This window comes from Eutrema salsugineum, unplaced genomic scaffold (assembly GCF_000478725.1).
Source record: "Eutrema salsugineum unplaced genomic scaffold, Eutsalg1_0 scaffold_11, whole genome shotgun sequence".
In the NCBI taxonomy this organism is placed as follows: domain Eukaryota; kingdom Viridiplantae; phylum Streptophyta; class Magnoliopsida; order Brassicales; family Brassicaceae; genus Eutrema; species Eutrema salsugineum.
In genome coordinates, this window is record NW_006256901.1 from 11503667 (window position 1) to 11519617 (window position 15951).

A 15951-nucleotide genomic window follows, 5' to 3' on the forward strand; every position below is an offset into this window, starting at 1 on the left:
ATGCCACGGTCTGATCAAGCTTCATCTGGAACTCGTGGCAAGCTACCGTGTCAAACGCCGAAGATGTGTAAAGTTTGCCACGGTCAAGCCTCCAGACCGTGGCATTCAGACCGTGCCAAGACCCGCATGCATGTGAAGTCCTTCCCAGCCGAGTATAGGTTTGCCACGGTCAAGCCTCCAGACCGTGGCGTTCAGACCGTGCCAAGAGCCGAAGCTGTGTAGAAGTTGTCTCCAGCCACTTGTTCATTTGCCATGGTCAAGTCCCAGACCGTGGCATTCAGCTCGTGCCAATCGCCGAAGGTATGTAAATTTTGCCACGGTCAAACCCCCAGACCGTGGCATTTAGGCCGTGTCAATCGCCGAAGGTTGCAAGATTCTTCTCAGCCAAGTGTATGCTTGCCACGGTCAGGTGTAGACCGTGGCATGAAGATCGTGTCATTGGCCGAGGGTGCACAAAAGTTTCCACGGCCAAGTGTGGACCATGGCATTCTATCGCGGCATGCTTAACTTGGTCGCTTTGGGCTGTCTGGACCATCTCGCATTCCGGAGAGTGTAACTTCCTGGAGACTTGTCCGAATTGAGTGATTCTGGTTGCCGAAGACAGAGGACTCCTTTATCTACAACTTTGGTGAAGGACGTTTCGATGCTTGGGAAGTTTAAGGCTTCCTGGAGGGTACATCTTTGCAGTGCATTTACACGACCAGAGAGAGGCGTCTAGACATGTGTCCATTCCGGAGACCGTATCTTTCTGCTCAAAGCTCCGAATTGACTGATCTCGGATGTTCTGGAAAGAGGACTCAAATGTCCCTGATTCTCATGAAGGCCCCCGAAACTGAATCGGCCTGAAAGTACACCGTCCTGCGCATCCTTCAGAACTGATCTGCTCGGTCCGGAACAGCTGCGAGACACGGGTTCCTTCCGACGAGCTTATCTCTCTGCTCACGCGTCCGAATTCCACGATTCCACTTGATATGAGACCGTGCTCCAATTCTCTCCAACTTCTAAGAAGGACCTGCCGTCTGAATCGGACCGGAAGGCTCCCTGGACAGGCGATTTCTGAGACTCGTTCAAACCCGGAGATTTTGGCCGATACACTTCGTTCGCGGTACATGGAAATGGCCGGTAAAGCTTCCCGCGGTACATGAAAATGGCCGGTAAAACCTTCCTGGCCAGCGAGAATGGCCGATAATCTCCCAAGACCCAATTTTTCCACTTTTTCAAGCTTTGCTCACCATTCCACCTCCTGGATTCATCTTTTCAGCTCCATATTCACCTGATAGACACTCAAAACATGCAAAGACTCATTGGGACCTAATGCATCTCCTAAGTTCTAAAACAAACTCTAAGGACCTAAAATGCATGAAATAAAACATGATTTGGAATGATTTATGCAACATAAATGATGCAAATTATGAACATATCAACTCCCCCACACTTGTCCTTTGCTTGTCCTCAAGCAAAAAGAGCAAATGAGAGAAAGAGGTTGTATGCAATGGGAGTTCACATTTTCTTTTTGAGAGAAGTGATCACAATGAGAATTCAAGTTCATGCTCAATTATGCAATGCAAAGTCATACTCAGATATACGTCAACTCAGCAAGGAATCTCCACAAGTTCTTCTCTCTCTCAACCCTTTCACATTCATTAAGCTTTTATCAAGTGGATCTCATGATGCAAGGTTTAAACAAGCTGGTTTGGCTAGGGAGAGGCTATGAGATTAAAATGATCTCAATCAGTGCTCAAGTGGGTTTAATGCAGCAAAGGGATCTCTCTATGAATGATCAAACTTTGGCAGAATGCTAAAGGTAAAAAGCAACCTATGCATACAAGGGCAAAGACTCATCACACCCCACCCTCTACTCAAAGCTTCCTCACTTGCTCAAAAATCCTCACTTTTCACTCTCATTTTCCTCTCACTAGGGGATTTACTTTTCACTTTTCCTCTCAAGTCTTGGAACTCAAACTTTACACAGCTCTTTTTCTTTTACAACTTCTAGCCTCTTCTTTCTTTCTTAACAAAACATTTGAGCCTTTGGCTTCTTTTCTTCCCTTTTTTTTTACTTAGAGGCTAGACTCTTTCTTTTCAACAAACCAGAGCTCACTTTCTCAAAACACCAAGACTGATTTCTTTTTCTTTCATTCCCCTAGCTATTTTCACTCTCTCTTTCCCACTCATCTCACCTTTTTCCACTCACCAAAAGGTCTTTTCCCCCACACTTATTCCTTGCCAAAACTCTCAGTTCCTTGATGTTGGAACACAGCACTCAATGAGACCTGCCCTTGTCGCTCTAAACCTAACACTTTCTGCTAAGTTTGATCCAAGGTGGCCTTTCAATTCACACACAAACATTGGCTTGAAAGAAGGATGGGTTCAAGGTGTGGGAACTGATCCATGATGTGGATTCAGCTACTTGAGCTAAGGAAAAGAGTGGTAAAAACAATGGTTCTAGCTCAAGTATGTATATTGGTATCCACAAGCTTTTTCAAACAATGCATCACAAGATATTTTCAAGTCAAGTTCAAGGTTCCCACTTAATTAGAGTTGAGTTCAATTCAAACTTGCTTCTCAGATTCAAATCATTTCAGACTTTGCAAGCACAGAAAAAGATTCACAAGCATATTCAATTCAAATTCTCAAAGTGATGTACTCTCTAGAAAACCTATCATTACTCCTTGCAAGATGCAACCTACATGCAAATGCAATCTAGACTCAATCCTAAAAATGAGAATGCAACTACATGATCATTTTTTTTTTTGGTTTTTATATGCACTTAGATGAATATTCAACTAGAATGTGACTCAAGACTCAAAGTGTAAAATAAGAAAATAGAAAACATGATTAGTAAAGGATAAAACTCCTCCCCCACACTTAAATAACACAGTCCCTTGTGTTATAAAAGTATGAGAGAGAAGTGAAATCAAAGCAAACAGGTAAAATGCAAAAGAAAAAGAAAGTCTACATGCTATTTACAAGGTTTTGAGTGTTTACCTCAATCGCTGAGGTCTGATCCCAAGTAGTGGGATGGATTGGAGGTGGAACATGATGGAGTGGAATATCTGGGTGGGCTGCTCTCAGGTGAGTCTGGTTGGAATGCTGTGGCCGGATTTACCCAATCTTCTTTTCCTGGTTGTAGCACAAGGTCATTGGCAGCTGAGCTTTCTCCCACCTCTTCTCTTGTATCTCGTTTGGGTGAGGTGGCTGGAGCTGTGAGCTTTTTAACCTTCTTCTTAAGCTGCCTAACACAGTCAACCAGCTTGTTGATCGTTTTGTCTTGCCATTTGCACCATTTCTGAAGGGTGTTAAATCTGGAATACAGCTTCCTTGTGTGATAGTCAGGCTCACCCCAAAAGTAAGGATCAAAGTGATACCTTCCTGCTCCCATCCTTCTTTCAAAATCTCTTGGCTCATCATGCTCACAACCAGCGGTCCTAGTTGTGTCTTCCTCTTCAGCTGGCTCTTTACCCTTAGAATTAATTGGCTTCTTACATTTGGGAATTGGAGGGTGAATGGCTGAGTTGTAGAGCTGATCCTTTAGGACAATAAAGGAGACATTGTGCCTTTCTGTGAGAGTGGTGATGGCTGGGTTTGGCAACAGAACATGAACTTTTTCATCTTGCAAGAGCTTGAAGGTGTACAAGAAGTGTTCACCATTGCTTTCTTTTAGAAACCCAACCTTGGTGAGGGTAACTTCATCAATCAACCCAGGCCTGACTGCAACATTATCAAAGACAAAACCTCTTGCTTTCAGAATCCTTGTCACTAGCCATCCATTGTGCAGCTTAGTGAGCTTCTTTCTTTTACCCTCACTCCAAGCAATGTCCTTGTAAATCAGCATTTGGCGTGCCAAGAATGCACCGCTAGAAGGGATGTAATGTGGAAGGCGAAACTCTCTCTTGCTCTTCAAGTGACTGATGAGAGGATGAAGACCCATACCCAGTAGCTCCATGTCAGCTAGATGTACTACTCCATCATTGTGCTTGGTAAAGAACATTTGGCAAAGCACCTTGTGAGCATAGCGGATTGCTGGGTTTCTTATCCATGAACTCTTGCATCTTCCTCCTCTGAAGCTCCCAAAAGCAATTGTATCCCACAAGTCAGTGATCATGTGATCAGGGTATGTGAACTTCACTGTCTCTTCTTGTGCAGGTCTTGTAAAAGCAAAGATCTCATCAAGTTCTTTGAAGCTTACATGGTGTTGTGCACCATCTATTGTGAACTCTATGTGCCCAAGACCATTGCCCTCTTTGATTCTTGCATCTCTAGGGCCATATCCACAAACTTGAAGGGATGCAAGAAATTCTTGTGTAACACCATCATGAGCCACATCTTTCATCTCAAAGAATCCACCAAACCCCATGTTGTTGAAAATGAGCTGAACCTCTTCAAGAATACCCATCTTCCTCAGCAGTTCCATATCAGGGAACTTGGTTTGCTGCACTTTTGCACTTCTGAACATGTCAAAGTAGTCATCAAAAGTTGGCTCTCTGTCCTCATAACCTGACTTTGCTTTCTTGGCCCGCTTTAATGCTGTTTCAGGGTCACTCTCTGTTCCGTCTTCATCCTCAGCCACAGCCACCTCTTTTCCTGCCCTGTGAACGACCTCAACCAATGCCAGCTCAGTACCAGAAGTTTTTGAAGTGGAGGCCTTTGTTTTCTTTGGTGCAGCAATCTTCTTTGTTTTCTTCTCAGCTGAATCCTTTGGCTTTCTCCTCCTTTTCTGTTTCTCGAAAACTTTGTGCCCAAAAGGCAAAATCTGATCCTCTGATTTCTCTTTTTTAGATTTCTCCATGGCTGCTTGTCTTTTTGTTCCTCCCATCCTGAGCCCTGTTGGTAGAGGCTTGAGCTCAACAGAGGGTGCATCAGCCTCATTCCAGTCCTGGTCCAGGCTGCTTTGGCTGGTGACTGATTCCTTGATAGCAAGGACTTCAGAGCCCCTTTGTTCCAGCTCCAAAAACTTTGTTTCAGGACCTAGCTCTCTTGCATTGTCCAAATACAGCTTATACCCTTCACTAGCTTCAGCCAAGAGCTCATTCTCTCCTTGTTCTTGAGTTAGAGCAGCTTGAAGAGGATCTTCAGTGTTCAGTTCCTCAAGCAACTCATCAGCCAACTGGTCCATTGTCTCCACATAGAAACATTGACCTTCAATGGTGGGTTTCTTCATCATCTCATTCACATCAAACTTGAGCCTTTCAGACCCAAGTTGAAGCTCTATTATCCCTCCTCTCACATCAATAATGGCTCCTGCAGTTGCTAAGAATGGCCTGCCCAAGATGAGAGGATCTACTGGTTCCTCATCCATTTCCAGCACAACAAAATCTGTTGGAACCTCAAAACCACCTATCTTGACAGGTAGATCTTCCAACATACCAACAGGCAATCTAACTGATCTATCTGCAAGGATAAGAGAAATCCTTGAGGGTTTGAAAACTCTAAAGCCCAACTTCTTAGCTATGGAGAATGGCATCAAGCTGACTGATGCTCCTAAATCACAAAGACATCCAGAGAATAGAAGAGGTCCAATGGCACAAGGGAGTGTGAAGCTCCCTGGATCAGTTAACTTTCTTGGAATGGACTTCTTCTGAATGATAGCACTGCATTCATGACTTAGTACTACCATGCCTTGAAGCTCTTTTGTCTTGTTCAGAATTGCATCCTTCAAGAACTTCCCCATCTTTGGCATCATTAGGAATGCATCAATGAGAGGCATTGTGAGTGGTGTCTCTTTGAGTGCCTTCTCAAATACAGCTCTTGCCTTGTTCACTAGTTGCTTCTTAAATCTCCCTGGAAATGGGAGCTTGGGTTGGTATGGAGGTGGTGGCACATACTTCTTCTCTGGTTCTGGTTCCTTTGCTACCTCTTTACCTTTTTCTGTCCTTGGTTTCTCAGCAACTTGATCATCCTTTAAGGCTGCCTCCCCCTCAGGTTGATCATTGTCCTCAATGATCACTTTGTTGTTCTCAATACCAGGTAACTCCTTGCCACTCCTCAGTGTAATTGCTTTGGCATATTCCTTGGGGTTGGGTTCTGGTTTTCCAGGTAGGTGACCTTGGTTCCTTGAGCTTGATGCCTGGTTTTGCTTCAGTTCCTTGATTTCCTGCTGCATAGTCTGTTGACCCTGAAGTAGTTGTTGCAGAATACCAACCATATCTGTACCCATCTGTGGCTGCTGTTGAACCATTGGTGGCTGAAACTGTTGTTGAACCGGCGCCTGCTGTTGGAACTGTGGTGGACCAAACCCTGGTGGTGCCTTTGGCTGCTGTGAAGTGTAACCAGTGCCCTGAAATGGTTGCTGTTGCTGACCAAAACTCTGATTCTGACCAAATTGATTCTTGGGTTGGAATGACCCTTGAAAGTTGTTCTTGGGAACAAAGTTCGTTGGAGCTTGAGAATTGGGATAGACCTGGTCTTGTGGGTTAGCTACATTGGTGTTCCTGTAAGAAAGGTTTGGATTGGCATTACCATACTGATATCTTTGGAACCTCTGATTCCCAATGTAGTTGAGCTCCTCTTGGGTAAGACCTTCTTCACTTATGTTCTCAAAGATTTGAGAAGGTTCCTCATACTCTCCAACAAAATGTATTGGCTTCTGAGTGGTGAATTTCAGCTTGTCTAATTCACTTCTCAACTCCTTAACTTCTCTGGTGAGCCTCTGTTCTGAGCTTGAACCTTCGACCTATTTGATCTGTCATAGTCTTCACCATAAGTATCATTGCTCAATGCTAAGTTCTCCACTAGCTCTAAAGCAGCATGTATCTCTTTACCCAGAAAGTTCCCATTGGAAGCAGTATCCAGCTGGTTTCTAATCTTGGGAAGAGCTCCTCTATACAGTGTGCTGAGAAGAGAAGCCTCACTAAACCCATGGTGTGGGCATTGGTTTGTGTAGCTCCTGAATCTCTCATATGCTTCACCAAAACTTTCATTGCTGTGCTGAGTGAAGCTAGAGATTTGGTTCCTCAGTTTTGCAGTTCTTGAGGTGGAGAAGAACTTAGATAAGAAGGCTTGCTTGCATTGCTCCCAGGTTTGAATGGAGCCTCTTGGAAGATTCTTCTCCCATTGATGAGCTTTATCACCAAGACTGAATGGGAATAGTCTTAGCTTAAAGCTGTCTTCTGAAACTCCATTAATCTTGGTCAGATCACACACCTTATCAAACTGGTCCAAGTGTTCCAAGGGATCTTCCATTGCTAACCCATGGAACTTTGAGTTCTGGACCATATTCAGCAATGATGCTTTCACTTCAAAGTTGTTGTTTTGCACAGGTGGTGCCTGAATACCAGCTCCATACTGATGAGCATTGGCCCTGTCATTCTCTCCAACATAGACTTGGGGTTGCTCATATCTTCTTTGCTGTGGTTGGAAAGGGTGGGGTTGGTGGTGCACCTGGTGTCTTTGCTGAACATTGGCCTGATGCCTTTGTTGATGAGCTTGAGCTTGTCCTTGGTGGACATAAGCTTGTTGATGGTGCACCTGTTCCTGATGAACATTACCCTGATGAAGCCCTTGACCAACTCCATTACCAGCTCTATTACCCTGAGCCTGTTGCTCTTGAACCGGTTGTTCTATATCTACCACGTGATCTCCTTGTTCTGCCATCTCAGTCTGATCAATTTGTCTACCACGTCTGTCTCTTCTCCTCCTTGGTACCAAAAGGTTGATGTTGTCGTTTAGAGGAAAAGGAGGACCACAGCTTCTTGATCTAGACCTGGTGTTCATACACCTGAAATCACAAACAGAACTTGAAAGGAATCAGTAAAAACAAGAAAGTAAGCACTTGATCTCAAGAACAGATCAGAGCTTAATGCTAATCAAACCACAATTTGGCAACGGCGCCAATTGATAGACAAGACTTTTTAGGGTCTCAGGGCTATCAATCCCCTTGGCAATGTAGCACAAAGAGGTTTATCAATCCAGATGTGGTGTTAGACACTAAGCTATATGATCAAGTTCTTAATTCAAGCAAACAAGAGTGGGTTTTGATTAATCTAGAGACAACTATAAACATAACAGGATTAAAGACTAATGACAATGACAAATGATATGAATATGATATGATGGAGGCATGAGATTCTAGACATGATAGTTGGTTAGGGTGCTTTGGTGTTAAACTAGAAATGCTAATGACAATGATGAGACATGATTCAAATGATTAAGAACTCTAATCTAGGTTAATCCTCTCATGAAGGTATTAACCCCTATACTAATCCATTTTCAAACCAAATTCCCATTTGTGAAATATGAATCAATATGCATTAATAAACAGTTCTCAATGATCATTCAAGCATTTAACAAATCATTCCCATGATGAAAAATTGCTTAAACCTCTAACACAACTCTTTCAGGAATTTCATCAAACACTTTTGGTGCATGAAATTCCCAGAATCTAGATATCAAGTGATTATCAAGGATCTAGCATAGAGAACAGTTGTTTAGAGAAATGAATCAATGAATCTAGCCCTAAGCACTCCTAATCTAACGCTTTAGCACCCTAACCTACACATCTAGAACCTCATTAAGGTAACTACTCACTAATCATGATCAACACACTAGATCCTTTGCAAGATGTGTTGTTAATCATGATTAGAAGTTGATTGATGATAAGAAATGATGAACAAGAAAGAAAGAAACTGCAAATCGATTTTAAACTCTCTAAAACAAAATGTATTCAGTAGGTTTTCACCAAAGGGGAAAGAAGACCAAAAGTAGATTAAGTCTCCCCTCAAAATTAGGTCTAAAAAACATTATAAAGGGGGCTTGGGCGAACCGGGTCAACCCGGAACAAACCGGGTACTGACCCGGCCTTGATGGGCAAAGAAAGGTTTGCCACGGTCTGGTGTGTCCTTGGTGTGACCGTGGCATTCCTGACCGTGTCAAAGACTTCATTTGTGTTCTTGGTTCATTTTGATGCCACGGTCTGATCAAGCTTCATCTGGAACTCGTGGCAAGCTACCGTCTCAAACGCCGAAGATGTGTAAAGGTTGCCACGGTCAAGCCTCCAGACCGTGGCATTCAGACCGTGCCAAGACCCGCATGCATGTGAAGTCCTTCCCAGCCGAGTATAGGTTTGCCACGGTCAAGCCTCCAGACCGTGGCGTTCAGACCGTGCCAAGAGCCGAAGCTGTGTAGAAGTTGTCTCCAGCCACTTGTTCATTTGCCATGGTCAAGTCCCAGACCGTGGCATTCAGCTCGTGCCAATCGCCGAAGGTATGTAAATTTTGCCACGGTCAAACCCCCAGACCGTGGCATTTAGGCCGTGTCAATCGCCGAAGGTTGCAAGATTTTTCTCAGCCAAGTGTATGCTTGCCACGGTCAGGTGTAGACCGTGGCATGAAGATCGTGTCATTGGCCGAGGGTGCACAAAATTTGCCACGGCCAAGTGTGGACCATGGCATTCTATCGCGGCATGCTTAACTTGGTCGCTTTGGGCTGTCTGGACCATCTCGCATTCCGGAGAGTGTAACTTCCTGGAGACTTGTCCGAATGGAGTGATTCCGGTTGCCGAAGACAGAGGACTCATTTATCTACAACTTTGGTGAAGGACGTTTCGATGCTTGGGAAGTTTAAGGCTTCCTGGAGGGCACATCTTTGCAGTGCATTTACACGACCAGAGAGAGGCGTCTAGACATGTGTCCATTCCGGAGACCGTATCTTTCTTCTCAAAGCTCCGAATTCACTGATCTTGGATGTTCTGGAAAGAGGACTCAAATGTCTCTGATTCTCATGAAGGCCCCGGAAACTGAATCGGCCTGGAAGTGCACCGTCCTGCGCATCCTTCAGAACTGATCTGCTCGGTCCGGAACAGCTGCGAGACAGGGGTTCCTTCCGACGAGCCTATCTCTCTGCTCACGCGTCCGAATTCCACAATTCCACTTGCTATGAGACCGTGCTCCAATGCTCTCCAACTTCTATGAAGGACCTGCCGTCTGAATCGGACCGGAAGGCTCCCTGGACAGGCGATTTCTGAGACTCGTTCAAACCCGGAGATTTTGGCCGATACACTTCGTTCGTGGTACATGGAAATGGCCGGTAAAGCTTCCCGCGGTACATGAAAATGGCCGGTAAAACCTTCCTGGCCAGCGAGAATGGCCGATAATCTCCCAAGACCCAATTTTTCCACTTTTTCAAGCTTTGCTCACCATTCCACCTCCTGGATTCATCTTTTCAGCTCCATATTCACCTGATAGACACTCAAAACATGCAAAGACTCATTGGGACCTAATGCATCTCCTAAGTTCTAAAACAAACTCTAAGGACCTAAAATGCATGAAATAAAACATGATTTGGAATGATTTATGCAACATAAATGATGCAAATTATGAACATATCAGTATGATGAGGTGAATAAGGTCTCTCTCACTTCATGACATTGAACCATGTTGCAAGATACAACGACAGATGATTCTTTATGATCTGAAGTGGTGGAGATGGTTAAGCATCCAAGGTGAGGACAGTTTGCTTGGAGAGGTGTCGCCATGGCTTGAACTGTTGGAGAATTGGTAAAAAGAGCATTGGCCACTGGTGGAAGTGTCACGACCGCGGTAAAAGGTGGTTTGGCCGCTGGTAGCGCACGCGCGACCGCGGCGAAAGGTGGTTTGGCCGCTGTTAGCGCACATGCGACCGCGGTGCCGAATATCCCAGGAAAGATGTTCAAATCCTCTTGCTTCTTGTCTCCAATTCTTTTTCCTTGTGGAGATTCTTCGAAAAAGAGACTTGAGAGCCATTTAAACTCCACTCTTGCTTCGATTAAGTCTGCATCACCTCTTATATGAGCATTGGTTAAAGGTGTGCATAGGAAAATACCTTTGTTTGTCAAACTTGTAAATCCAGCATTTTCTTCGGGTGCTCTTCTTTCTAGAACGTATCCAACATCCTTTGTAGTTCCTCCAGGGTCAAATATTGGATCATCTACGCCTCCTATTGTCAGACAATGAGAGTTTCTTGTAGTAATCACCGGGTATGGGGTTTTCTTGTTGATCTTCAGGAAAATCATATGTTGATGCAGGTAGTTGATGAGTGTTCCAACATATGCTAGACACGAAATACCAAGTATCAAGGGTTTTGTTGCATTGTTTCTCATCTCCATAGCATGGAAACCAGTAGAAACAAGACAACCTTTCCCTTGAAAAGGCAATTCTGGTTTGGAACCAAGTAGAGCTGCACCAGAAAAATCTCCATAGTGAATATCAATCTTCAAGGGGTGAAAAATCGAAATACCTGTATTCTCTGCAAATGTCTTTGGTATGAGATTCACATCAGGTCTAGATTCACAAAGAGAATCACGAAATTTCACTTCCTTGATTGAGAATGGGGCATCAAACTTCTCGGAATCCTTCGTCTTAGAAAGCCCCTCCAATGGTGGTTTTGATGTCACCATTAGTGTCTTATCTTCCACGTGGTCTGTCTTACATTCAAGGTGGTGAGGAGCTGAAGGAGAAAAAGGCTTTGGTTCATCAAGAGGAAGGGACTTATGATCTTGTTTTTCGTCTCCAAAACACTTGAATGAATCGGTAGAGACGAGGTCATCACTAGGGATGGAAAGAGGTTCTCCTTTTTCTTGATGGCTCGCTTCCACGACGTGATGATCCAAAGGAATTTTATTTGATGGCCTCTTTCTAACAAACTTGATGGAGGATTCTCCATGTACTTCACAAGATACCCAATACCCATCATCCCTAGATTCATTGAGCTCCTGGAGCATATCATCAATCTCGGTTTGGGAGACAGACGACATATCTTCATCAAAGAGACGATCATGGATATCTTCGTGGGTATTGTAAGTTGTTATGGTCTCCCAGCAGAATCCTTTTTCCTCTAAACCTTCGCGAATTGATTTGTAGTGGCTGCGATGTCCTCTTTTGTGGTGGTTCGGATTGAATTCTGATCCATTGAGGAGAGATCACGAATGTATTGTGCTTCTCGGCATTGAGTGGCTCGAGGATTGTTGTAAAAACCTCCCTCATAGTAGTAATTTCGTTTCATAGGATACATATCTTCTGAAATGGAAACAAAATAACCGAAAATGGAAAGTTGCAGAAAAGGGGGTTCTAGAGTTGATTTACTAACCTTTCTCGGGGTTTTGCAGAAAAGAAAACGCGTGCCTTCCCTGGCAACGGCGCCAAAAACTTGATGGTGGTGTGTGTTGTGGGTGTTGTCGAGGGTTGTCAAGTTTTACCCTAATTGAAATCAATAGCCGCAAGTGCACAGCTGATCAATTGTAGTACTTAGGGATCGAATCCACAGGGAAGGAGTTTCTTTTGCTGCAAAAAGCCTTTGAAATAAGTTAAAGTAAGGAAGTCTAGAACAAAAACGGTTTAGTGGGGTTTGGTAGTGTGTTTAAAATGTAAAAACGAAATATTAAAAGAGAATACGGAAATTAAATGGCGAAATAACTAAATTTAACGAAAATAACTAAAAATGATAAAAACGGATATTCTAATGCTTAAATGAAAATGAACTAAAAAGGAAATACAATATTGAACTAAAGCTTAAAGAAAATCGGTGTAAAACAATGGAGAAAAGGCGTTGGGGTTCAGGGAAGTTTTCTCAGGGGTACGAACGATTCAAAACATTGCTAGAGAGTAAATTTTGTAAGATCTTAGCTTAAACTTTTCGAACTGGAGTCACGGACGTATGAATACGCCACTGTCGTGATCATAGACAACTATCTCTCTCAACCCTGACCAGTAGGTTTCCACTCTGGCCCTGGAAGAGAAGAGATGCATTATGTTTAAGACTCGTCCTAATTCACAAATCGCCCATAGGTAGGTTTCCACTCTTATGTTTGTTTTGCTCTCCCAAACTAGATCTGATTTGATACCTGATGAACACTTTCGTGTCACCAAGCATCTGGATCAGATTGTAGTTCATGACGATACTCTCATGCAGTAAAAACGAATTCAGAAGAAAAATTTCCAAGATTCAGCTCAATAGCCAATGGAATCCTCACCGAACATATAAATCCCCATCGAAAATCCTTTAATCCCAACAATAAAACTACTCAGACATAATGAACGAAATTAAAGACATAATATTAAGAAGTAGAATAGAAATCGAAATTGATAAAGAAAGAACAAGGGTTCAAGAGAACAAATCTCTCTCTCCCTAAAAGCTAAAGCAAAAACAATGAAAGTATGAAGTAAATAATTCGGTGGTGATAGGTTACACGATTTCTAGGGCTCCTAAGACATATATTTATAGTGTTCAAGACCTCTCTGGACGTCACTTAGGGTTTCTCCAAATGTGGGCTTCAGAAATGGGCTTTTTGGGCTCGGAGGTTGAAGACCGCAGTCGGGACAAGTGTGACCGCGGTGGATGAGTGATTTTCCGCGGTCGGGATACTCCTGACCGCGGGAAAATGCTTGTTGGCCGCGGGTGGAAGTGCTGGCCAACTGGTTTACGGGACATCTTGCTCTTCGCGTATCTTTTGATTGAACCGTTGGATTGCCAAGCTGTAAAGTGCACTGGAAAGCTGATACTTCCATCTTTAAGGTCTCCAAATTTGAGCTGGATCATACAGTGAGAAGGCCTTCAATCAGGGGTGAACTTCTGACGGTTTGACTCTGAGCTGAAATCTGGTTTTCTATCCATTTTGTTAAGCTTTTCCCTAAGTTACCTGAAAAGAGTCTTGAAACTACAAATACTAGAAAAACGTAATAAAATTACTTAAAAGCAATTAAAAACATAGAAAAAATATTTCAAAACGATCCATAAAAGTGGTCAAAATACGGTGTTATCACATGCCTAAGTCGCACTCGGACCACTTTGCATTAAAGAGAGCGTAACTTCTAGGATATGGATCCAAAAGGCATAATTCCAACTTCAGTGAAAATAGCACTCAAATATCTCGAACTTTGATGAAAAAACCTTCAGAGCTTGGGAAGTGAAATGTTTCCTGGACGGCTCATCTCTGCAGCGCATTGAAACGATCAAAAAGAAGCTCTTGGACCAGTGTTCACTCCGGAGACGGTATCTTTCAGCAAACAGCTCCAAACTGGATGATCTTAGACGTTCTGAAAATATCACTCAAAGACCTTGAATCTTGATGAAGGCCCCGGCAACTTAATCAGACTGGAAAGATATCTTCCCACGCAATCTTTGTGACTCATCGGATCGGTCTTGAAACTGTCGCGAGACAGGTGTGTCTTCCGGTGAGCTTAACTCTCCGCTCACGAGTCCAAATCCAATGATTCCACCTGTTATCAATCCGTGACCTGCTTATCTCCAACTTTTCTGAAGATCCTGTAATCTGAATCGGATGTTAAAACTCCCTGGACAGGCGATCTTTCCAGACGTATCGGATTGCTCCGGAATGGACTCGAGAGAGGTCTGCTTTCCGGTGGCCGTATCTCTCAGGTCGCTTCTCCAAGCTCATCTATCTAACTGTTTTGAGATCTAGACTCAATTATCTTGATCTTTGATGAAGACCCCGGAGACTGAATCGGCCAGCAAGACATTCCGGTAACGCGATTTCAGAGATTTTTCTGCACCCGGGAAATTTGGCCGATAAACTTAACCGCCAATACGTGTTTTTGGCCGAGAAATCCACCCGCGGTACATGAAAATCGCGGAGAAAAAGCTTCCTGCGGTACAGGCTATCACCGAGAACCTCCAAAAGGCTGTTTTCACCATTTTTAAAGCTCCAGTCACCATTTCTTCTCTTGGCTTCATTTTTTCAGGTCCAAACTACTTCCAAATCACCTGTAAACACTCCAAAACATGCAAGACTCACTTGGACCTAATGCAAACTCCTAAGTCCTAAAACATCCAGTTGTAAAATGCCAGAAATAATACATGATTTAGAATTAAATGTACAACCTAAATGATGCAAATTATGAACATATCACGTACCTCTGACCATGAAGCAATTCCTGGCTGCAAAAGCCAAGAGAGAGAGGTAGCTGCAAACAGCAGGAGACTTCAGCTTGCACCATCTTCATCCAGAGCCAGTTCTTCTCAGATTAGAGCATCCACTGGGAGTGATGCAGACTGATGTGATGTCGTGTGTGAGGGTGTCAAGTTTTACCCTAAATGAAATCAATATCCGCAAGTGCACAGCTCATCGATTGTAGTACTTAGGGATCGAATCCACATGGAATGTGGATCTTTCCTGCAAAAGCCTTCGAAAGAAATATAAAGTAAGGAAGTCTAGAACCAGGCGAGTTTTGAGAGGGTTTTGGTGGTGTGTTTAAAACGTAAAAACCGAATCCTAAAGAGAAAATACGGGAATTAAAATGACCTAATAACTAAACTTAACGAAAACGGGTAAAAACGAGAAAAACGGTTAACCTAATTGCTTAAATGAAAATCGATTGAAAGAGTAAAGATACTAGACTAAAGCTTGAATGAAAATTGGTGTAAATCTATAAGAAAAGAGGTGATGGGGTTCAGGGAAGTTTTCTCAGGGGTATGAACGATTCAAAACATTGCTAGAGAGTAGATTTGATAAGATCTTAGCTTAAACTTTTTGAACTAGAGTCATGGACGTATGAATACGCCACTGTCGTGATCATAGACAACTATCTCTCTCAACCCTGACGAGTAGGTTTCCACTCTGGCCCTGGAAAAGAAGAGGTGCATTATGTTTAAGACTCGTCAGCATTCACAAATCGCCCATAGGTAGGTTTCCACTCCTATGTTTGTTTTGCTCTCCCAAACTAGATCTGACACCGGATGAACACTTTCGTGTCACCAAGCATCTGGATCAGATTGTAGTTCATGACACTACTCTCATACAGTAAAATCTAATTTAGAAGAAAAAGTTCTAAGATTCGGCTCAAAAGCCAATGGAATCCTTACCGAACATATATATCCCCATCGAAAATCCCTTAGACCCAACAATAAAACTACTCAGACATAATAAACGAAATCAAAAACATAGTATTAAAAGGTAGAATAGAAATCGAAGTTGAAAAGAAAGAACAAGGGTTCAAGAAACAGCTCTCTCTCTCCCTAAAA

General features: G+C 43.2%; 1 non-coding gene across 1 annotated transcript; it reads left to right on the forward strand.

The window, feature by feature from the left end:
- Nucleotides 1–6853: 6853 nt before the first annotated feature.
- On the forward strand, nucleotides 6854–6960 carry LOC112090184. Its single transcript, XR_002901532.1, has one exon. It is a non-coding gene; the product is annotated as a small nucleolar RNA R71 (small nucleolar RNA).
- The last annotated feature ends 8991 nt before the right edge of the window (nucleotides 6961–15951 follow it).